Source organism: Felis catus, chromosome A2, assembly GCF_018350175.1.
Source record: "Felis catus isolate Fca126 chromosome A2, F.catus_Fca126_mat1.0, whole genome shotgun sequence".
NCBI lineage: Eukaryota > Metazoa > Chordata > Mammalia > Carnivora > Felidae > Felis > Felis catus.
The window spans coordinates 34,526,339-34,550,303 of NC_058369.1; the positions used below are offsets into that span (position 1 = coordinate 34,526,339).

Here is a 23,965-nt window from a genome sequence, read left to right on the forward strand (position 1 = left end):
TCTCCTATTTCTCGTTTTATTACTTCCGACAAGCCTGAGGGAGGGGCCATTATCACGATCTTCATTTTTCTGACAATAAAATTATGAGGGGAAGGTCAAGCGGCATGCCGCAGGGCACACAGCCAGTAAGTCGCAGATAGGACTTGAACACAGGTCTGAGAATTCCTTCCTTGTAAAAACCAGACACTGGCTTGCCGAGAGGGCTCTAGAGGAAAACTCCCAACTGCAGTGTAGACAGCAGAAACCGCACCGAAGGGGATGCCGCAGCAAATGTGGATTTGGTTACTAAAAAAGACGAAACCTCCTGAATGGTTGTAATTCATTTAATTTATTTCATTAAACCCACTAAAATCTCAGGATCCCACCATTAAGGTGAGTGTCCTGGCGCTTTTAATACCCTGCTGGTCAGCCCTTGAGTTAATGGCAGTCTGACCTCCATAAAACGGTGGGGACTGGCACCAGGGATTGCCCTGCAATCATACAGGGACACATAATGCATGCTGACTTTGCCTCTTTAAAAGAATTCCATCTGCTCAAGTAGAATGAAATAAGCTTTTTCTAAGAGAGACAAGGATATTTTTCTCCGGCTGCTCTGAACTGCTTTCTTTTACGGATAGCTACACATATTGACTCCTTACTAATTGCCAGTCACTGTACTTAGACACAGTCTGGATACATTATCTCATTTAATCCTCAAGGGGGCTCTAGGAGACAGAGTCCCCTATTACTCCCATGTTTGCTTGTCTTTCGGGCCCCCTCACCTGTTTTTCTAAGATGTTTCAAAGGTTAGAGGAGAAACTTGAAAAATTATATTGCTGTGTGAGCCGAGCACATGGACTCTTTATTGCTCTCAGGCTCCCAGGTGCACTGTGGCTCTCGGAAGGGGTTCACTGAGCAGCGGCTGGTGGGGACAATAATTACGTAAGAAGCAATGCTTTAAGCCAGACTCCTCTTTCGGCAGGTTCCCAAGTCAACAGTTGGTTTCACTGAATCAAATCACTTAGAAAATTCTTGAAAACTGAACTTAGCCATTCTTCTGGAGGTATGTCCCTAGTCTCCACCCTTCCTGATACAGCTTGCTCAATTTTCAAAGCACTGTAAGGACTGTGGCATCATGAATCCTCACTTAAACCTCACTTCTGTCGGGGCGCCTGGGTGACCCAGTCGGTTAAGCGTCCGACTTCAGCCAGGTCACGATCTCGCGGTCCGTGAGTTCAAGCCCGTGAGTTCGAGCCCCGCGTCAGGCTCTGGGCTGATGGCTCGGAGCCTGGAGCCTGCTTCCGATTCTGTGTCTCCCTCTCTCTCTGCCCCTCCCCCGTTCATGCTCTGTCTCTCTCTGTCCCAAAAATAAATAAAAACGTTGAAAAAAAATTTTTAAAAATAAAAAATAAATAAAAAATTAAAAAAAAACCACCTCACTTCTGTCAATAGAACCTTCTTGACCAATCATCCCCTGATCTCCGTTTTCTCATTTGTGAATGGGATGATTCTAGTTATTCAAACAGATGCTTTTTGAGTACCAATTATGATTATGTCCCAGATACCGTCTTTTTTTTTTTTTTTTTTGAGAGAGAGAGAGAGAGAGAGAGAGGGAGTAATAGAGGGACAGAGAGAGAATGTTAAGCAGACTCTATGCCCAGCATGGAGCCCCCATCACAGGGCTTGATCTTAGGACCCTGGGATCATGACCTGAGCTAAAATCAGGAATTGGATGCTTAACCAACTAAGCCACCCAGGCACCCTGAAGATACTGTTCTAAGTGCTTCACATTTATTATCTCATTTAAATGTCACAAGAATCTGATGAAAAGGAACTATTATTGTCCCTGTTTTATAAATGAAGTCGCAAAGACATGGTGTTCACACAGTTAATGAATGATAGCATTGGGATTCAAAACCTACTGGACTGACTCTCAAGTTCACCCCATCGTCCATTATCCCTGGGGTTCTCGCACCTGAGTGAGCATCAGAATCACCCAGACGGCAGATGCCCCAGAAACTACATGCTGCCCTGCCCGGGGCTCTGCCCCCAGTGTCAGGATCAGAATCAGAATCATAAAAATAAATGTGAATTCAATTCAGAGCAGGCAGACAGGCTAGTAATTAAAGTTATGGCTTGCTTCATGCATGAAAATAGACATCTCTGAATGAGTGATTCTCATACCACCTCTGACCAGTAAACCTGGGCTGAAATATATATTCATGAATATGTTCACCTGAAATATTTTATACTGAAGTAGCAAATTTGGCCTAGGCCCAGTGGCCGCATATTCAGAGCAGGCTTATTTTTGCCTTGAGGAAGAAATACGATTTGTGACACTAAGCTTCACTACTAACAACTAGAATGTTTATCGAATTCAATTGGGATATCCTTGTGGCTGAGATAGGGCCAGGGTCACATCACATGTGAATCAAAAGCAACTGTATGCATTTCTATAAAGATCACCATCTCGCCCAGAGAGCACAAGCACGTTGCCCACAACTGTGAGTACTGATCATACTAACATCAACGCTGGCTCTTGTGTGTTGAGTCCTGCTTCCTTTGTGCCAGGCATTGTCCTGAACTCTTCTCATCTAATCCTAACTATAAGAGATAGCGAATGTGATGACTGATTCCCATTTTACAGATCAGAAAATTGAGGCAGAGAGAAGCTGACACACAGCTAATAAATGTCTGAACTAGAATCTGACCCAGTCACTGAAACTCCAGAACCCATGATTTTAACCACTTTACTTACCCCCATCTGGGTTTGCACTGATTGTAGCTAATGAGAAAAGGGCCATGGATAGTGAATTAATAACAACAACATCCGAAGTTAACATGTGCCGCACCCATATTATAACCCCCCTTCCAATGTGCTGGGCCTTTTTCAATTAACGCTTTATCAATTTATATATATATGTGTAACAATTTATATCTATATCTATCTATATCTATAGCTAAGGTTTTCAGAGGTTAAATAGCTAGCAAGTAGCAGAGTTGGCATTCAACCCAGGTTGCTTGACGTAAAAAATAATACATATTATAAACTCAATCCCCAAGGTCATCCAAAGTGGGGCAGCATTCCTGCCCTCTGTACACAGGCACTGGGCATTGGAGATGGAATGTTTGCGGGTCCAATGACAGGCAACGGATAAATCCCACATTTTTGCTTTTTTCTCCAGATAAAAGCCCTTTAGAAAACATGGTATTTTTTTCCAACTCAATGGCTGTAAAAATCATTGGTTAGCTGAGTGACCATTGACTTGCTATTAATGAGAAGGGGCATTTTGCACACTACATAGTATATACAGAAACTTGCTGTCTTGGAATTAGGTAGCATTTCTGAAATGTCCAATCAGGCCATCCCCAAAGGAAGAGAAACCATTTTTTTTTAATTAAAAAAAGAGAAAACAAAAACATTTCTTACGTTTCTCTGCTTTCAAACTTATGTAATTGCCAACTCTTTGGGGGGATCTCCAGGCATCAGCTCTCTTCTTTGATTTTCCTAGAAGCACATAGTCCAGCAGGTTGGTGTGAGCAGACCTAGCCTTTGTACAGCTGCTGCTTGGGTCAGAAAAGACATCTGACGCAAGGTGGGTCAATCAGGGCTCTCTCCCTGAAGTTCTGAATTGGGTCTATGGTTGAACAGAAAATTTGAAACTCAAAGGTTATCCTGTGACCATGTTATCCATTCATATGAAGTGGGGGGAAAAGTCACTCAATAGAGAAGAAGCAATGTACAAAATGAAGTAAAAAGAAGAGAATTTACGGCCACAGAAGAAAAGGAAGATGGCTGCCCACTTCTTGGTTCCAGTGCCTCTCTTGCCCAAAGTGCATTCCTGGCCTTGAGAGACACTTCAGTGTCCTCATGATAAGGGCCCTCAACCCTCCTTTCAAAAACTTAATCTCGCTTAGGTGGGTTTATATTACTTAAAACTAAAAGGGCCTTGACTTGGTAACAATTTAAACACATTTATGGGCAATTAGCTCCGAATTAAAGCAAGCAGAATTCCCCAACAGTTGCTCAAAGGGAAAACAGTTTCCTTGCTTTCGCTCCTGTTTAAAAGGATCTTCTTGAGGTTGGAACGCCTTTGTTCTTTAGCATAAAAAAGGTGAAGAAAGGTTCCAGGTTTGGGATCCCCAAACTAGACCCTGAGACAAGGCTCTGAGTGAGAATGGAGAGGTAATTTAGGAAGAGGAGGAGGGAAGGAAGGGAATAAAGTGAGTGTTATTCAAACTGTGACTGCCATGAGGAAGGGAGGCCTAATTCCTCTGGGGGGAGCTCTGGAGTTAACTTAGACTGTGTGTCTCAGAGCTATCCCCCGTGGGGACACAGAGCTGGGGTATTCATTTATCACCAACTCCCACCAGAAACTGTTGAGGGTTAGTGGGGGGGGGACGGTGCATTTCCAGCCTGCTGCTAGGAGGCCACCCTGCTTTGAGGACTAGAGACATCCCCGGGTTGGGGGGGGGGGAGCGGGAGCCATGAGGTACCGGGAGGTGGAAGGCCTGGAGGGATGTAGTGAAGTGTTAAAAGCAAGTGGATATGTGTGGGACCTATAGCTTCTGGTGCTGACGCATAGGAGAATTACTCAGATAAGAAAGACTTTAAAGCATATACTTAACGAAAAGATTGTTCTAGTCTATTTACTAGAATGGAGAGATTAGGTATGGTTAAAAGGGAGCAGTTTGTTCCTCTCAAATTCTTTGTTCTTAGAGTCCTTTTTCCATTAACAGGTTGGACTGCGCAAGTGATGTGGGCCGTGGGTTCTTCTGGGCCAATTAAAGGGGCCCAGATAAAAACAGTTTTGACTCACAGCTAAAACTGGAGGAAATAATTCTTTTTTAAAAAAAAAAAACACATGTATTTATTTTGAGAGAGACAGAGAGAGAGAAAGAGAGAGAGAGAGAGAAGGGGAAGGGTAGAGAGAGGAGAGAGAGAATCCCAAGCAGGCTCTGTATGGTCAGCGTGGGAGCCTGACATGGGACAGGAACCCATGAACCATGAGATCATGACCTGAGCTGAAACCGAGAGGGACACTTAACTGACTGAGCCACCAGGTGCCCCCTGGAGGAAATAATTCTAAGTACAGGTTTCCCCTGCTGTCCCGAAGTAGAGCGTTCCTATGAAAACTTTCATGAGCAGAAATGGAGTAAAGCAAAGAAGCAATCACCGTTAATTTACATGGAAATTTTTTTGAGCACTCCCAGACCCAAACAATAACCTCTCTTAGGATTTTTCTGATAGTTTAGCACATATCCCTTAGGACATATCTTGCAAAGGGATGCACAAAATAAATCGAGATAAAGCACAGATGCTCACAGACACTGTTCGAAGCTAGACAGTTTGATGCCAAGGTGCTGAGGGTAGTTCCTGGGGAAGGAGCTCCGCGGGGCCACTCTCCGTGTGCTGGGTGAGTGCTGGCTCCATAAGAGCTGACCACGAAGCAAATGCTGAATGCTATTTTCACGTTTCACTGTTTTTCGTAAAAGCCCGTGCCATCTTTGCATTGTCTTCGGGCAGCCAAAACAATTACTAACCTAGGTCTTTCGCAGAGGAAAGTGGTGGAATAGGAACTTTCAAGAAGTGCCTGTATTCCCCTGCATTTATCTCCTGCAGAGCTGGAAGAGAGGGGACCAGCTGAAGAATCTCCCACTCACAGAGCGGTGACATGTTTATTCAAAAGGGCCACGGAAAGGGCTGCAACCTTGGTAAGGCTTTGTATATATGCGGAGTCACAGAGGGTGGAAGAGGTCTGTGGTAGAAGCCAATGGTTCAAGGCCCAAGGGATGGCAGCTTTTCTTCCCTAATGACCCCCTTAAGGAAATACGGGAAACAATCCCTTACTGGGAAGTCACAGGGGCTAAAGAAGCAGGGGAGACATACAGGGTTCTGCTACTATCTTGGAGAACAGAAGTGGAGCCTGACAGGAGTCCTACCAGCTGAGTGGAGCCTGGGTCAGCATTCACAACAGGCACCATCCAGGGGGTGCTGGGCCATCCAGAAGTGCTGATGTGCCCTCTCTGCTAAGCAGCTTCCTCCTTGCTTTTCTCTGCGGCTCCTTATATCCCTACCTCCTTTCAAACTCCCTAAGCCCCATCCATCCAGATCCTCCAGCCTCCCCACCCTGATTTCTGCTCTCTGGTGATTCTTTCCACGTGGGTGCCCACCAACATTCGATCTGAATCTTGTTCTATTAGTAGGTTTTTTTCTTATGCACATGCCTAGTCCCTCTATTAGTTCACAACTAGTTCGGGGAAGGGATGGAGATAAACAAAGATAAAAGAGAATAACGAACGCCCTATTTTTTATCCATGTTTCTCACTGGCTGTGGTCCAATATTCTACAATAAGAGCATAGTGGCCAAACGTGGATCCGAAGCCAGACTGCCTGGATCTGCATCTCTGCTCTGCCTGTAATGCTTCTAGCTGTTTCCTACATAAACTACCTGGGTCCAAGGGACCGGTACAGTTAGCGCTCAACAAATATTTGCCGGATGGATGAAGGAATGAACCATAGAACAAACAAATAAAGGGAATGGAATGTCTCCTGCATGTTGAGAGTTCAAGGAGCAGGCCTGCCTGTACCATCTGTGGGACCTGGGACCGGAGAAGAAGGGAAGCCCCCAGCCCGGCTCCATCCACAGGGAGGGGATCTTGCGTCATCTTGCTGGGTGTATGGACACCCAGCCTGTATGTCTGAGCTCTGCTCTCCACTACAGGGAAGTCACCTCTAGACCTCCAGCAGGGCTTAGGCACTGCCGTCTTGGGAAAGCAACCTGGGGAGGAGCCCCAAGCAGGGCCTGGCAGTAGTCTTGCGGCCATTTGGGCAGAACACTGGGGACTCCAAGTACTCACAAGCGGCCTGAGCACTCAATGTGCCTATCCCTTCATCCTGTAGATTCCCGTCCTGTGCAGAGAATATATCCAGAGGAGGGTCAGGTACATTCACTTTGTGAACTTCACCAGTCTGTGCACACGTATACTTCATGAATTTTTCTGGTAAATGCTATACTTTGATAAAATTTAAAAAAAAAATTTTTTTTTCAACGTTTATTTATTTTTGGGACAGAGAGAGACAGAGCATGAACGGGCGAGGGGCAGAGAGAGAGGGAGACACAGAATCAGAAACAGGCTCCAGGCTCCGAGCCATCAGCCCAGAGCCCGACGCGGGGCTCGAACTCACGGACCGCGAGATCGTGACCTGGCTGAAGTCGGACGCTTAACCGACTGCGCCACCCAGGCGCCCCATACTTTGATAAAATTTTAATGAAAGATAAGTAGGTTTACAGACAGTAAAGCAGATTCTAAATGCTAACGATCGTTGAATCTAGGTAGCACGAGTGTGTCCGTTGTACCGTTCTCTCAATTTTTCCATGTACTTGATTTTTCAAATAGTAACGAGTTGGAAAAATTACACGAGTGGCAAATACTCTAAAGGCCAAGTCCACGATGTGATAAGACCTCATCACAGGAGAATGAACGTAGCCAGGGAGGTGTGATCGCTGCCAAGCCATTCGGAGCCTTGTGAACAAGTAAAAGGTTCCGGCTCCAGTGTCTTAGCTCTGTGGACTCCCAGCCTCACAGGGAAACTTGTAAGAAGTAGAAAAAGGCATGCCTTCTGTCAGCCACACCAGTCCACACCAGTGCACCTGGATTGGGAAGCAGCCACTCTAGCATTGTGAACGGATTACATCATCATAAACAGCCTGTTTGGGGAAGAAGTTACTTAGGTAAAGAGGTGGAAAAGAAAATACCCAGGTAAAGGGATCAGCATGGACCAAGGTCCTGAGGCAGGACTAAGCACGATCAGGGACTGACAGGGGCCTGCTGTAGCGTAGGTGCAGAGAACTTGCAAGAGCTTGATGTGACCTAAGGCTGGAAACATCCGCGGGGAAGAGAAAATTTGTGACGCGGAAGCATGGCAACTACCCAGTAATAGCAGACATGCTGAAAAACTGGGTTCTGCCATTGGCTAACTATGATGTGGGACTTAACCTGTCTAAACCTCAGCGTCCTCACCTGTAAAATGGGAAGAGTTTTAAATGAGAAGATCTAATGAGCTCTGGCAAGTAACTCCAGGAAACACAATATTTAATAAATGTTCACAGCATTTCTTCTCCTTACTGCATTCCCTTCTAGCATTTACCCTCCACCGCCAACATCGTGCTGGCATGGCAGCTAAAACTTAAAGCCCGTACAATGTGCCAGGTGCTCATCTAAGCCCTTTATATGTATTAACTCATTCAATCTTCACAATAAACTTTTATGATACGGGTACTACTTTGTCCCCATTTTAAAGACGAGGAAACTGAGGCATGTTCACTGATTTGGCCAAGATCACACAGAAAGTGGCTGCGCCAGCATTTAGCTAAGGAGCCAGGCTCTAGAGACTGTGTGTTTAACCACTGTGGAGTATTGCTTCTTTCACAAATAGGCAAGAAGGAAGGATCTACACATTTAAAAGGCTGCATACCTGCAAACTGTCCCTTCTGCATCACACCAGGTCCACGGGACAGCTCGGGGGCGAGCAGCGCCACCACACCACTAACTTTGTTAGGAGCGCTTTTCTGTGTCCAAGCCCCAGGGGCTAAGACGCTGCTCTGGATCCCTTCCTATCCATCTCAACAAATGCCTCAACCTTGAAGCAAACCTGAGCTGGGAGAAAAATGAAATCAGCTCTTTGGAAGGGCAGCATCAGTTTTTATCCACTACTGTCACTGAGTGTCAGTGGTGCAAAGCCTGGGGAAATGTTGACTCGTTCGTGGGCTCCTTGTACGACGTGGGGCTGTGAGATTATTCCGGGGCTTCAGGAAGTGAGCCAATCTTTCCACCCCCCGCCCCTTTTCTTTCCGTTTTGAAGGAGCCATCCAATATATCTCTCCACCTGGGCGGACTGAACTGAACAAATGACTCTGAACTGTTTTCATAACTCTGGGCTAGCTCAAGCAGGGACCAGTGGGAAGATAGAAACATCACTGGCTAATTGAACAGAGAAATTTTAACATAAATAATTGTGAACTAGAAGAAGGTGGCTGATCCCAAGTGAAATCCCAAGTGAAAGAACAACTCCTCCCTCTAGGCTGAAGACGGGGCATGAGGCACAAAGGACCCAAGTCTCCTGTGAGGCAGGGTTCAGATCTCTGAAGAGGGTGCGGCTACTACAGAGCCCGGAGAAACTTGCCAGAGGGCACACTGCTAGAAGTCTCTAGAAGTGGCCTGCCATGGTCATGTTTGGACCAGGAGTGGTGAGATCAGAGCCTGAGGGCACCAGTGGAGCTGGCCCCTTCCAGAGGACTCAGCTTCCACATTGAATAACAAATAGAATACCGAGCCCTGAAGGGAAGCATCCTCCTGCCTCTAGAGCCTTGCAGGATCATTCCAGTGCCCTCTTTTGACAAAACCCGGCATTCTGTCAGCCAGCAAAGGGTCCAGTACTGGTTGAGTCAAAGCAGTGCAAAGAAAGTGAGGATTAGAAGCTGAGAGAAAATAAATTGATAACTAGGATGCGGATGCATATGAAGCAGTCAGAAAATGGGATATTGGAACTAGCATGCCATTATACTTAATCCTTTTGAGAGCACCTATATCTAGTTCAGTCTCTTAAAGGTAGTAAAGGAACCCAACAGTTATATAGAGAGCGTGTGCAAATGTCTTCCTCTGGCAACAATGCGTTTAAATCTTACAGTTCTGTGTGTGTGTGTGTGTGTGTGTGTGTGTGTGTGTAACTGATGCTCTAGGGAGGTGCTCTATCAAATCCATGAAGCAAAGACTGTGTTTCATTCATCATTATATCCCTAAGGCTTAGTATACTACTCTGCATACAGAAAACACTCCACAAATATTTATTAAATGACTAAATGAGGGGTGCCTGGGTGACTCAGTCAGGTGAGCATCCGTCTCTTGGTTTTGGCTCAGGTCATGATTTCACGGATTGTGAGTTTGTGCCCCTTGCTGGGCTCTACACTACCAGTGCAGAGTCTGCTTGGGATTCTCTCTGTCTCCCTCTCTCTCTGTCCCTCCTCAGCATGCACTCTCTCTCTCTCTCTCTCTCAAAATAAATAAACTTTAAAAAAATGAATGAATGAGTGAGTGAATGCTTGGCTTATCCTGTGGTATAGCCTGTGCTATACCCTTGAGTAACTAAAGGAGCTTACACCTACCCTGATGTGAAAATCAACGGGGGAATTAAGTGTTGGCTGATTGCAGAGGGAGGTACTTAAGGCTCCAAGGGCCAGGACCTCCTGCATTAGAATGGCCACCCAACTTCCCTTAGCCAGACTGCAAACATACCCAGCCTGGCCTGGCAAAGTGCCTCCTGGATGGATGACAGCTTATGTGTACTCTTTCCCCAACTCTTCTCATAAGTGATTTTTCCTCATCTTTTGAATAAAAGGCCTTCCCCTGACCACCTATCAAAAGTGGCCTCCTCACTCTATCCCTCCAATTATTCCTTATCATAATGATACCCAAACTTTGCTGCCCATTAGAGTCACCTGGGGACCTTTTAGAAACCCAAATTACAATAAAATCCCAGGGCAGTGTGACTCTGGGTAGATAGATAGATAGACAGATAGATAGATAGATAGATAGATAGATAGATAGATAGATACAAAAAACAGAATTGAGAGTCTAGAAGTAAACTGTTACATGTATGCTCAACTGACTTTAGACAAAGGTAGAGAGATAAACCAATGGAAAAAGAATATTTTCCTCAACAAATCTTGCTGGGATAATTGGATATCCACATGCAAAAGGATGAATATTGATGCCTACCTCACACCATACACAAAAGTTTACTCAAATGGATCACAAACTTAAATGCAAGAGGACTACAGAACTTTTAGAAGAAAATTTCTGTGATCTTGGGTTAGTCAAAGAGTTTTTACAAATGACACCCAAAGCATAACTTATTTTTAAAAAACCTGACAAAACAGACTTCATTAAAATGAAAAACTTTTGTGCTGCAAAAGGTATTGTTAAGAAAAATGAAAAGACAAAACACAGACTGGGAGGAGGTATTTCCAGAACTATATGTCTGATACAGGAGTGTCTAGAATATATAAGGAGTTCTTACAACTCAGTGAGAAGAAGACAAACAGCCAAGTTAAAAATGGGCAAAATATGGGAATAGACATTTCACCAAATAAGGTGCATAAATGGCTCATAAACCCTTGAAAAGATGCTCAACATCATTAGGCCTTGGGAAAATGCAAATGAAAACCACAATGTGATACCACTTCACACCCACAATAATGGCTATAATCACAGAGACAATAACTAATGTTGGTGGGAATGTAGAGAAGCCACAATTGCAGAGAGCGCTAGTGGGAATGTAGAAGAGTACAGCCACTTTGGAAAACAGTTTTGAAGGGGTTTAGAAGGAGCTTCCTTAAAATGTGGCACTTTGGCATGTGGATTATTTCGAACTGAAATCGACCAAGGCACAAAAGACTCAGAGCATTTTACCTCCTCCTTCACTGCCTAAAAGAAATTTAGATAGAGGGTCTGGTCCGGGAAAATAGCTATCACCAGGCATAACTGCAAAGAGTATGGGACAGATGTGGTAAACTGGGGGAAGTCTGGCAGGGCTTTCAGATAAAATTCCTCTCTGTGTCCCCCTGTCTCTGCATGGCATGACAACCATTTGTTTATCAAACATCTGCTCTTCCCAACTTCCTGTAAATTGTCTTCCTCCCCTTTGAAATACCAGACCCCTGCTTCCTTTTCCATAGCTCAGGATGCATATAAGCCCCAAGTGCCTGACTGTGTGTCTTATACTCTAATAGGGCTCCCATATGCCTCTAATTAAATTTGTTTTCTTCCTGTTAATCTGTCTTTAATTTTATTAATAGACCAGCCAGAAGAACCTAGAAGGGTAAAGAAAAAAATCTTCTTCCCCTGAAATTTGATAGTTCCTTAAAAAGCTAAACATAGAGTTACTGTACGATCTAGCAAATACACTTCTAGATGTCCCAAAGGAAATGAAAATATATGTCCGTGTAAAGACTTGTAGGTGAACATTTAAAAAAAAATTATTTACCAAAAACTGGAGACAATTCTAATGCCAGTCAACCGGTAAAATACACAGTATATCCATACAACGGAACCAATTAAGCAATAAAAAAGAATAAAGTCCTGATGCATGTACAACATCGATGAGCCTCAAAAAGATTATGCTAACTGAAAAAGACCAGGCACCAAAGACTATATATTGAATGATTTCACTTCTATGAAATAGCCAGACAAAAGAAATGTATAGAGAAAGAAAGTAGAACAACGGTTGCCTAGGGGCAGAGGGCGAGAACAAGGATTGACTGCAAAAGTATACAATGGACGTTCTGGGAGATGGAAAGTGTTATAAAGCTGGATGGCGGTGATGGTGGCGGCGAAACTGTAGACATACTAACAATCGTTTAATTGTACTCAAAATGTAGAATAAAATGGATGAATTTGATGGTATATAAATTACTCTTCAACAAAGCTGTTTTTAAAAAATTCCCAGGGGCGCCTGGGTGGCGCAGTCGGTTAAGCATCCGACTTCAGCCGGGTCACGATCTGGCGGTCGGTGAGTTTGAGCCCCGCGTCAGGCTCTGGGCTGATGGCTCAGAGCCTGGAGCCTGTTTCCGATTCTGTGTCTCCCTCTCTCTCTGCCCCTCCCCCGTTCATGCTCTGTCTCTCTCTGTCCCAAAAATAAATAAACGTTGAAAAAAAAATTAAAAAAAAAATTCCCAATATCCGGGCTCCTGTCAGTAAAATTCAATGAAAATTGCTGGAGTGAGTTTAGGCATTTTTAAACCTCCTCAAGGAGCTCTACTGGGCAGACAGGGATGAGAACCAGTGGGCTGTGGGCTATCACCATGCTGCTCAGTGTAGCCTGAGGACCAATAGCATCAGTATCATCTGGAAGCTGGTTAGAGATGTTGAAGCTCAAGCTTGACTCCAGACCTGATTCAGTATCCGCATTTAACTAAGATCCCCACATGATGTAGATGCGTATCGAAGTCTGAGAGTCACTGCCCTGTGACCACGCTTTAATGATTTGTTTCAGATATTTCCTTATTTCTTTGCTGTCTACCTCCAGGACAGTTAGTACAACTCCACGTTGAATGCAGTGTGGATAGAGCTTCAACCAAACTTTTGAGAAGGCAGGATCCCTGTCTGCCTTGCTCACTGCTACTTCTCCATACCAAGCAGAATCCCTGCCACATAGCTGATACTAAAGTACACACTTCTGGAATGTGTAAGTAATTATCAGCCTTGACCTCACTCCTCTTTTCTAACTATTGGAATCCTACTAATATTCAAGACCTAGATGAAAGACTAGCTCTCCAGAAAAAGTCAGTTTCCCTCCTCTGTGACCCCACTGGTCCTGTATTCGCCTATCAGGAAGCCCCCGCCCCATAGAAAGGGCATCAACCAATGGAGCTACACCATCAAAACGGTTGGAGCTTCTCTGCACAAATTAACCAGTTAATACCTAGAAAGTATTCTACTATTATGAGAGTTCTACTTAATGTTATTATGTGTCTACCTTATGGGCGCCCACTGGTGAACAAGAACAATTATGGCCCCTTGTCTTCTTTGGAAGTTACACTTCACTGTGAGAAATACAGGCATAAAGATGCTGGCCATCTTTAAATGTTAACAAATGCTAACCTCCTTTCCTATGTTCACCTTCCTTGCTGCATGGAGGCTCACTCTCCTAGCTTGGATTCTCCTAAAGCAGAGTCTGAGTGGAGGATTCTGGTGTAAATAATGTCTTTGGGAGGTATGGAAACATCAAGGGGGAATAAGTGAGATAGGAAAGGAAGGAAGCACATAAAACAATGTGTTATCATGCCAGATACCACTGTGGGCAAGTGGGACTAAATCTTAGTGGGGAAATATGGGAGGACTAATGAACTTCTTTGCCCAACTGAGGGGCAAAGAAGCTGGAGTATTTTCTGTTGGCTTCCTATCTGTTACTGGTTGAAGGCTGCTCCTGGAACCACTAAGTCTCCATAGCTTCAGATTTGCCAGGGATGCTCCATTAGCCAGAGGGGAGAAAAATAGAGATGTGCAGGTATTTAAAACAGGTAGAGTAAAAAAAAAAAAAAAAAAAAGGTAGACTATATGCCAAGGAAATAGTCTTGAAAAGCTCAGAAAATAATGTTGAGGTGGGGTGGGGGGCGGGGGTGTGGGGAGAACAGATACTTTGCCCTGGGAACTAGAATATGAATGGACGAGAGACAGTCCAATTTTCAGTTTAGTGGCTCAATGAGGCTAACCTGGAAGGACAGAAGTCTTCTGGTTCAGAGAGGTTCTGGTGAATCACAGAAAACAACAACAACAACAACAACAACCTTGTCTTAGAGGCCAAGTCAGTAGCTGGCAGCATGGAGAAAAAGCAGACTGAGTTAAATAGAAATGACATTTCATTTACCTTGCCATCCACTCTGATGGCCACCTACAGGCCCTCTGATGAAATACCCAGTGACCATTGGCTCTGACCTCTGTTCTTAGGCCAATGTTACAACTTTGTAGGTGCAGCCCCCAGCGTTCTCTGGGGTGAGTGCTTGTGGATGTGTAGTGTTTGGGGAGGGAGACGTAAAACAGGCACTCTGGGGCTGTACTGGGAGTCCCGGACCCAGCCCACAGATAGGCAGTTACTAAGTAGAGCTGAAAGATCCCAGTCAGCCAAGCCGTCTCCTCATTTCAACGTGGCACTCTTCCCAGCCGGGGTCTTTGGTGGCAATTCAAATATTCTATCACATTATTTTCCAATTTCAGGCATTTCCCTAGCTGGACTCTCAAGGGGTCTATTTTCCAAGAGTTCAGAAACATTGTCCTGCTCGCCATCTGCCTTGATGGCCTGACATATTGGACACTGACTCTGGGACCAAAACATGTGTGGCCCAAGGACACCATCCTGCCCTCAGCTTGTGGCACCTGGGAGATGGCACAAACACAAACCTCTGAACCCAGCTGAACCAAACACCAGGCCTCCAGGCAAATGGCCTCTCCAGCCTTGCTGGCATTTATTCAGCCCTTGCTAGGTGAATGCAGATTACATTCACCCCCAAACCTTCACAATGTCCCATTTGCCAATGAGTAATATGACAATTTGGCTTTTTCCAATATGGTCATGCAGCATCTGTAAGATATCGAAGGCACTTAAATACGGCGTTTTAGTACCAATTCGACCTTATTAGGTATATCAACAACTGGACCTTGGCCCCTAGGCAGGTGGTTAGTCTTTTGACTTTTGCTGCCTCTCCAGCTCTCCTGTGAATCACCCTCTACATTTCAGGGGACTGCATCTAAGAATAATTCATGTTCTTTGAAGGGAGCGGAGAGGCAGGGGCACAGCTGGAGCCGGAACTCTGCAGCTCTCGCAGGAGCCAGCCTGGAATAGCTGCAAAGGACTTGAGCCAAAAATTGCACACCCATTAGTCAGTGTGATGAAAAGTGATTAGCATTTAGCACAACCATGGCAACCTTCGAATTCAGACAAGCCCTTGCCCCCAGCTCACTGCTCGATTCTGGCTCTCGGTGATACCCATGTCACTAATTGGTGACACAACTCATTTTCTTCAGTTCCCCCGCCCCCACTCCCTACAATTCTGTTGTTTGACCCTGGAGGGGTGTGTGTGTGTGGGGGGGGGTGGCTGGGCGGGTGGCTGAGGGCGCGCACGCGCATGCACACACGCAGCTAGACAGAACCCAATGTAAGCGAGAAAGGGGAGGGACAAAAGTGGAATGAAGACGTAGGTTAGCTAATCACCTTGGCCCGTGTGAGATGGAATCCCGAGGACGCCTCTGTACCACACAGGCCCGGGAATTCTGTGGCTGAGACAGTGCTCCTTCTGATGGACTGGTTGGGTTCCGTCAGAGCAAGAAATTGCTCATGGGTTGGCTGAAACCAAACAAGTGCTGTTTTCACTCTGATGAACGAGGTATGGTTGCTCATCACTGCACCAAGGCCTCTCTCAAGAGTTGCAGTCTGGCCTGTCCTCCTCCTCAATAGAGGAACCCCCTCTACCATACCCATTATAGGTGGTTAGCTCCCACCTCTGCTTAAGCCAAGGGCTGCACGCTCAGCTACCTTCAGGTACCTGCTTCAGCGCCCAGCCTAAAACAACAGGAGAACCAGAAACACATGCCTCATTGAACGGGAGCAGCAGCTTCCGATCTGGGTTTGACTGTTAAAGGCAGGATGGAGAGTAGTGTGTGTGTGTGTGTGCGTGTGTGGGTAGGAGAGAAAGGGAGAGGGCAAGAGCGAGAGCGCACCATCATTTCAATTATTATTCTTTTTAAACATCAAACTTAAAGAAAACACTGAGTGGGCAAACAGTATCCATCCAAAAGTAAGTGATGCTTCACCGGCCACCAGTTTCCAGCCGTGGCTTAAGCAGATAACAGGGAGCACAGCTCATAAAGCAACCCATCACACATAAAAGCTTCTGTAATGTACTCATCGCTTTACGAAGATCTTGTTGCACGGGTCCCATTCATTTTTTTTTAAACTCATTCAAAAAAATTTTAGTAAGTATTTATTTATTATGCTCTAGGTCTTCTTAACTGAGGAATCCCTCCAGAAAACCCAGGGAAAAGACGGGGCTTTCTCCTGGAGAGTTCACCGTACCTACCGGAGGATAATTACCACCCCCCCCCCCCTTACCATCCCTTTCTTACCATCTTCTGTTTCTAGACCAAACAGCCCAACCCTTCCTAAAATTTCAGGGTCTCTCCTTTCGTTTTTTAGTTTGTTAATATCCTTCCTAAAATGTGGCACTAGGGTAAAATACTAGTTACGGAGACCCATCCTGAATGCGTTATGATTCAGAAATTTTCTCAAATACTTTGCGGCACACGTGTTAATGCACTGCTGTTCAATATACCTACCACCCTTTTATGGGGTACCTGGGTTTCGGTGAGGGCACATATCTTCATTTCTAAGAATCCCGACACATAAACTGCTCCACAGACATCTCTGCACGCAGCAAGTACAATCTGTTTTCATATCCTTCGTAACTTAATGGAACACGGTACACGCACAGCCAAGCTTGTTTGCTTTCTTGTGCCTCTATTTCCAAAAGGTCACAGATTTCATGAAGCGCCACATGACATAAGCGTTTCCGGGAGCACTTGAGGAAAACAACATTAATTGCCTGCGACTCCAATTGGCTTTATGACAGTAGCCAGGCCGGTGGCTGGGAAAAGACACCCCAGAACAGCTGTCAAATACAAAACACGGCAGAGAGGCATCAAATGCCAACAGCCCTTCCTGCACAGAACTGGCATTCGAGAGGCCCACACAAACCTAGCAATCAGAAACCTCTCCCTCCACGTGAAGATTTTCAAATCTGCTTAATTTAAAATGGTTTCTGTGGAGCGTGAGGAACATGCCACATTTCAGCTCTGGTTGGCAGTCAGCTACACTTGGAAGAACAAAACCCCAAACCCACTCATCATTAGCAGAGTGTTTAGGAATGTACACAATGATTAGGCCACAATTACAGTATTTATCCAGCCTTTGCTAGGCGCGTATTTTTGTAATTAGAGATGATCTGGGGAGGACCACATGGAAATGAACAACCTCGATCTGCCAAGAATAACGTGCTTGAGCAATCATTCAAGTATCCTCAAATGATCGTCCTGTTTCTCTCCTCTCTAAACATTCATCAGAAATTGGGCATGAGCTCTGGATAAGTGTTTTTTGTTTTTGTTTTTGTTTTTTACCTCTTGATGACATACGAGATGTAAAAACTGAGGCCTGTGATGAGCTGGGAATGTTGGACTCGGTCGTCCCCCTCAGGGTTTGTGTTGCTATAGGAAAACCGGCTTGAGAATTGGAGATCAGGGTCTGATCCTGAATCCTACTGCTTAATACTGACCAGGTAATTGAACCGTCAAAATGATTTTCGAGGAGATCCCAATGCATCTATAGACCCGAGCTGAAAAATATGAAGCACTATGCGGACGTATTGAGCTACTATCATTATTGCTGTTCTATTTCCCCGAGACACCTATGCTGAAATCTTAACAAGTAGTTACAACTACTTGTCATGGTTTGCTTGTTTGTTTTAGCCAGAACTGCAGGATCAGTTACCCAAAGCCACTGCTACTCCTGTGTCTCCCACAGGCTGCGGACTACAGACCCCTGGCTAGATGGAGCCCACAGAGATATTTTATTGGACTTGCCATGCTTTGTTTATTTCTGTTTTTTTTTTTTTAATTGACTTGCTTGCCAACATTTTACATACGGGATTTTTCAGACTGGTATTTTCGTTTGGCATTTTCACAGGCAGGGTTCAGATTTCCTACATCTATTGAAAGAAGATTTGGCAACGTGGGCTTGGATTCCCTACAGCTGCAATTGCCGGAGCTGAGTAGCGGCTGCCCCGAGGGCATGTACCCCCCACCGACTGTGGTCCCCACCTGGCTTCCCTCACGAAACCCCATCAGCATCTGGATGTCAACTCCTGCTCTTCCCTTTTTTTTCGTTCTTGCAGAGACAAATAGCTCTCTAAAATACCAAAAAGGATAGGATCAAGAATCATAAAGAGAAGCAACGAGGCTGAATAACCAGCTTATTGGACATTAACAAAGAAGAACAGAGATGCCAAACGTTATTCGTGAGAAGCAGTAGGGTAATGTGGTTAAAAATATGAACAAAATACTAAAGCAGTGACAAGTCACGGCTTCAGTCCTGAATCGTGTAGGAAACTTACTAAAGCTCTCTGGGCCTCGGTTTCCTGGTCTGCCATATGAGAATAATAATAGGTTTTTTAGAATTCATTTCAATAACAAGGATTTACTAAGCACCCACTGCATACCTGAGACTCTTCCGAAGCACTGGTAATGCAACTACAATCCAAAGCAAGTCTGGACTCATGTGGTTTGTATTAAACAAATGAGTTCACGTTAGATACCTAGGACAATCTCTGGCACATAATAAATACTCATTTATTATCATTTTATTCAAAGTATGCTGTCTACTCAAAAGTAGTTACTTAAATCAGAAATGGTTAAGCTAGGGGGCGCCTGGGCGGCTCAGGTCATGAAGCCTCTGACTCTTGATGTCTGCTCAGGTCATGATCTCACGGTTCGTGGGTTTGTGCCCCTCGTCAGGCTCTGGGCTGACAGTGTGGAACCTGCTTGGGATTCTCTCTCTCCTCTCTGCCCCTCCCCCACCCACGGGCACTCTCTCTCCCTCTCTCTCTAATAAATAAACTTAAAAAAAAAAACAGAAATGGTAAATCTGTTTAAGCTTATATTTTGTTTCCTGAGAGAAGCCACCAGAAATACGGTGTTAAGAATGAGGCCGAGGCCTCGTCCAGGCTCAGCAGGAAGAAACGCAGTGATTGATTATTGATGCCAACACAGGCTTGAGTTATGTGTGCAGAAATTTATTTTGATGGGTTTTGTATCCAGGTTTAAAGAATCCCTAAGTTCCGTAAATTAAATTTCTGCAAATGTAAATGTCTGCCTCGCTTGTCAGTGCCGACAGTCTTTCTGAGACTCCTTGTTCGGGGAGAGACAAAAATCATCATCTTTGAGTTTGGTCTTTTTAGCAGACAGCTCAGAAGAACAAGGCCATGCTCTGGCGCTGCAGATGTGCTGAGAACACGCAAAGCTCGAAGGGCTACAGTCTGTGATGAGGAAGGGTTTGAAGACGTCTAATCCAATAAGTGGCTCTAACGACGACCCTCTCAGCGCTACAAACCCAATTCAAGGGAACGGAAATGCCTGCTCAGTAAGGATAAATTTCTCTTCAATAAAATATTGAGAAAGAAAGAAAGAAAAGAACATTCTAACAAACCATACCACAAAACCCCAGAGTTAGCCCCTGGCAGGTCTAGAGGCTACAATGCTCGGTGGGGGTGCCTGTGCCCTCACTGATGTCTCAGGCTTGATTCCCCCTTAAGTCTGTTCTGCAATTCCGGACGAGGCAAAGGTGGAAAGTCATCGCGAGTTTCCTCCCTCACAGAAAAATCCAAATGTTCACTCTTTGCAAACTCCTCCGGGGCAAAAATGAAACAAAACCTTTCCCAACAATATTAAATGTAAACCTACCGTGCTCCCTGGAAGCTTGCACCTGCTGCCCCAGCCCAGGGCTTCTTGCCGTCTTCCGTCAGAATCACACATGGCAGCCACGTTCACAGGGATAAAGAATTCACAGCCACAGGCTGCTGATGGGAGAGGTCACTGGATAATGAAATAGAGGAAGCATGTCTGGGCCTCCAGGGTTAAAGGTGAACAGTCCAGGTGACATCCCGTTATTAAGCAGACACGAGCAATAACGGTGGGGTGGGGGAGACTCTGCACAATGGCTCAAATGTGCTCTTCCTGCTTAGCTCTTCTCGCCCCTTGGATGCTGGATGTTTGAAAATGGTCCTCTCCAGGCTGCTCACCCATACATTCTGTTACAGTTCCAGAGGATCCATATTGTGCCTATCCAGGAGAGACAAAACCTGTGTTATGCCCAAGTAGGGGGACTTTCTGACGAATGTGATGGCACAAGCGGATGGCCTCCTGTTCCCTACATGGCACTCAGATCTAAGTACCTTTCACGTATATCATTTATTATTTATTTGTACAGCTACTTGTTACGGTCAGTCTCCCCTACCAGTCTGTAGGCATTTTACTGACACAGACCGGGTCAGGTTTTTTGTTTGTTTGTTTGTTTACCATGCTGTTCCTATACTCCAGCACAAGGGCCAGAAACTTTTTCTGTATAGTATAGTATAAAAGTATATACTATAGTGTATACTATATACTATATACTATATACTATATACTATATACTATATACTATATATATATACTATATATATAGTATATACATATATATAGCATACAGTATATACTATATACTATATACTATATATAGTATATATATAGTATATATAGTATATATATAGTATATATAGTATATATATATAGTATATATATATAGTATATACAGTATATACTATATATATACTATATATATAGTATACAGTATATACTATATATATATACTATATATATACTATGTATATATAGTATATACATATACTATACATATACATATAGTATATATAGTATATAGTATATACATATATATATAGTATATAGTATATATACTATATATATATAGTATATAGTATATAGTATATATACTATATACTATACTATATACTATATACTATAGTATATATACTATATACTATAGTATATATATATATAGTATATATATGTATAGTATATACATATATATAGTATATATATAGTATATATATAGTATATACTGTATACTATATATATAGTATATATATATAGTATATACTGTATATACTATATATATACTATATATACTATATATAGTATATATATACTATATATACTATATATACTATATATATACTATATATACTATATACACTATATATACTGTATATACTATATACAGTATATACTATATATATAATATATATATATTATATATACTATATATATACTATATAGTATACTATATATACTATATATACTATATACAGTATATACTATATATATAATATATATATACTATATATACTATATATATACTATATAGTATACTATATACAATATATATAGTATATATACTAGTATATAGTATATATATAGTATATACTAGTATATAGTAAATAGTATATATATAGTATATAGTATATAGTATATAGTATATACTATATACTATATACTATATATATAGTATATAGTATACTATATATAGTATACTAGTATATAGTATATAGTATATAGTATACTAGTATATAGTATATAGTATATAGTATACTATATAGTATATAGTATATAGTATATAGTATACTATATAGTATATATACTATAGTATATACTATATATATAGTATATACTATAAAAGTATACTTTTGGCTTTGGGGACGATAAGGCCTCTTTTGGGGTTATTCAACTCTACTGCTATAGCTTGAAAGCGGCCAAAGATAATATGTAAACAAATGGGCATGGCCGTGTTCCACTACAAATTTATTTACAAAAATAGATGGTGGGCTGTATTTGGTCTATGGGCCATTTGCTGCCACCTGACCCAGTGCAAGAAATCATTAATAAATCTAAATTAAATAAAAAATAAGAATTTTCATCTCCTTGTTGAGTCCCATCGAGGACTAAAGATGAGAGTACCATATGATGGTTTGAAAGCAGGGTGGTAGGGACAGAGGACTAGGTACCAGGGGAATGGCCAGGGCCCTTAGGATGGGGAATGTCCTGTTTCCTGGTCTGGGTACTGGTTATACAGTGAATTACCTTGTGAAAATCTTCAGGCCATGCGCTTAAATTTGAGTACTTTTCTGCAAGCATTATACTCTGAAAAAAGTCTACAAGCTAAGAAATAAATATGTAAATAAAACAAGTAAGGGCTAAAGAGACACAGCACAGCATCACTGCCTGCTCAGTTTGAGCTTCCCTAATGACGGCTGATGAGAGGAAGTGTCTCTCAGCAAATAGAGGGTGGGCCTGGAAGATCAGCCATGTCGCCTCTTTGCAAACACACGTGAAAATACTGCTGTCGGTTCCACAGGTCAAGTTGGCGTCCTGATTATGAAATGACCTTGGAAATAAAGAGAGGGCGTGGAACCTCTCTGAGCCTCTGATTTTTCACCTCTAAAATAATCGCATCTAACCCACAGCTCTGTCGTGAGGATTCAACCGGATGATGTATATAAAACTCCTAGAACAGTTCTGGTATCGGTGAATGTCTATGATCAGTACCCAGGGAATGTCAGGTAAGAAGAAAAAAGAGCCTAATGGAAAGAAGGTGTGCTGGGCATCTTCCATTTGCTCCCTCATGCATTATCCAATCTCCTCTGCTCCCTGCCCTGAGATTAGCCAGCATGGGTCCCATCTGACGGCTCCCTGCCTTTCCTGGTTCCCGGTGTGAACAATGAGGCATGAGAAACAGCCAGGTCAGGGCACTGATTTCCCCCGGCTCCTCCCTGCGGCATTCATCAATGAAATGGAGGTAAACATCCCTTTCCACCTAGCTGCTTTGTCTTCACGTCCCCATAAATGATCCTCCCCATGCTTACTCAGGACACTGGGTGGGACCTGTTCCCTGCTAACAAGAACTATGGGGTATGGGAGTATTCCTGTGGTTTCCCCTGTGCACATCTTTGTCCTGGGTTTCCAGGACTCTGATGAATGCGTCAACAACACATTAGGAAGGTGAACTCAAATGTGAGCGAGGCAGGAAAATTTCTGAAAATAATGTCTTGTTGTCTCTTTTGCCTCGATTATGGGATGTGGAAAAACAAGGGTTATTTTTCTCTAGGCCTGGCACAAAAAGGTTATAAGGCTTTGTCAAATCTGGGCTTTCTTGCTTCAGGAGCTAAGCCTAAGTCGGTTTTTCAGAGGTGAAGACAGCAGTTAAAGGCCAACCTAAATGCATGGGCTTTATTTGAGCATGGATGCTCAGGGAGACAAGGTGATGGGGGTTTCAAGAGGGATCGTGGGGGGCACACCTTCACTCCCAAGAACAAGCCTTCGGGTGGAGCCACTGTGCATTTTTAGAACTGCAGCAAAGAGCTCTCACCCGAGCCTTTCACAAAAATATCTGCCCTCTTGGAAGGCACACATGGGCCCGGCCAGCGAGTCCTACAGCAGTGACCATGATGTGCTGGCAGTTAGAGGCCTTTCTAGTTAATTGTTGGGACCATGCAAAGCCCTCAGGATTTCTCCATAATCTCAAGGGACAACCTTGCTAAACCAGAGCTGGAGACACTCAGGTTCTATCACAATGATTCTCATTTTGTGTGACATGAGTTGGGCCTCTAAACTGCATCTTTAGGAGGTACCCCACGGACACCACTGTGAGTCGTCCATAAAGCGCAGGGAGGTACTATAATTATCTCCATTTCCCAAAGAAGAAGAGTAGAGTCTCTGAGTGCTTAACTCTCTTCAGCTCAAGGTGCTTGGGATCTAGGCTGATATTGGT

At 43.6% G+C, this 23,965-nt stretch overlaps 1 protein-coding gene across 1 annotated transcript in view; it reads right to left on the reverse strand.

The window, feature by feature from the left end:
- The window catches only part of SUCLG2 (succinate-CoA ligase GDP-forming subunit beta), a 482,508-nt gene that overhangs the window by 70,593 nt on the left and 387,950 nt on the right, over nt 1-23,965 (reverse strand). The window contains exon 14 of the transcript XR_006593885.1: nt 20,044-20,421. The gene's annotated coding sequence lies outside the window, so the exon portion shown is untranslated. The remainder of the gene's footprint in view (nt 1-20,043; nt 20,422-23,965) is intronic.